This window comes from Etheostoma spectabile, chromosome 9, assembly GCF_008692095.1.
Source record: "Etheostoma spectabile isolate EspeVRDwgs_2016 chromosome 9, UIUC_Espe_1.0, whole genome shotgun sequence".
Lineage (NCBI taxonomy): Eukaryota > Metazoa > Chordata > Actinopteri > Perciformes > Percidae > Etheostoma > Etheostoma spectabile.
The window spans coordinates 3,838,974-3,840,297 of NC_045741.1; the positions used below are offsets into that span (position 1 = coordinate 3,838,974).

The 1,324-nt window shown below is 39.9% G+C and overlaps 1 protein-coding gene across 1 annotated transcript in view; it reads right to left on the reverse strand.

The window, feature by feature from the left end:
* The window catches only part of asmt2 (acetylserotonin O-methyltransferase 2), a 14,445-nt gene that overhangs the window by 7,137 nt on the left and 5,984 nt on the right, over positions 1–1,324 (reverse strand). The gene's annotated exons all lie outside the window — the stretch shown is intronic.

Sequence of the window (1,324 nt, forward strand, 5' to 3'; positions counted from 1 at the left end):
CTACTCTCCCTGTATGGATGTGATAGGATTTCTATCTTTGTTGTCCATCTGGCTCAGGTTAAACTTGTAGTGAAACATGAACAAACAAACAATGAATGCCAAATAACTTTCTTTTGATATCCAGTATAATATATGACAACTACAGTACTTATCAATAACTATACCAGCATTTTAGGCAGTATCAGAGGCTTTTCCAATACTGGTATCAGAACATGTCTAGTATTTATGAACAAAATTAATATCACACTTGGTTGTAACCTCTTTTTGTATTTTGTTATCATGACTCTTAACCGTGTCCCATTCTGAGAGCTGTACAGATTTCACTAGACACAGTGTAGTTGTGCGTGTAGTTGCCTGTGTTATTAACTGGTTGAGATGCTCTTGTGAACAATTCACACTCACTATGTTAACCCCCGACCCCTATAGACACAGACAGGTCAGTGACATAAGTGACTTTTTTAATTTATTGTAAATAACTAAATGTTCTTCCTTAAAATACAGGGGGCATAAGTATACACCCCCCTATGTTATAATACAGGGGGCATAAATGGTATAGCGACCCCCCTATGTTATAATACAGGGGCATAAGTATACACCCCCTAGTGTTAAAATACAGGGGCATAAGTATACACCCCCCATGTTAAAATCAGGGGCTAATTACACCCCCTATGTTAAAATACGGAGGCATAGTATCACCCCCCTATGTTAAATACAGGGGCATGTATCACCCCCCTATGTTATAATACGGGCAAAAGTATTCACCCCCCCTATGTTAAAATACAGGGGGCATAGTAAACACCCCCTATGTTAAATACAGGGGCATAATATACACCCCCTATGTTAAATACAGGGGGCTAAGTATACACCCCCCTATGTTAAATACGGGCATAAGTACACCCCCCTATGTTAAATAACAGGGGGCATAAGTATACACCCCCATGTTTAAAATACAGGGGCATAAGTATCACCCCCCCTATGTTATAATACGGGGCAAAAGTATACACCCCCCTATGTTAAAATACAGGAGGCATAAGTATACACCCCCCTATGTTATAATACAGGGGCAAAGTATACACCCCCCTAGGTGTTACATACAGGGGGCATAAGTATACACCCCCCTATGTTATAATACAGGGGGCATAATTAAACACCCCCCTATGTTACATCCTGACAAAGTTCTTTTGACCTTTGGAATTAAAATAGCCCCCCTCATCATCACATACACTTCACCATATCTAGAGATTGGCATGGTTTTATTTCAGTTAGCTTATTAGCCAGTTTGACTTGCATTGAGAGATAATCTTATGGAAAGTTCCCCATGCCT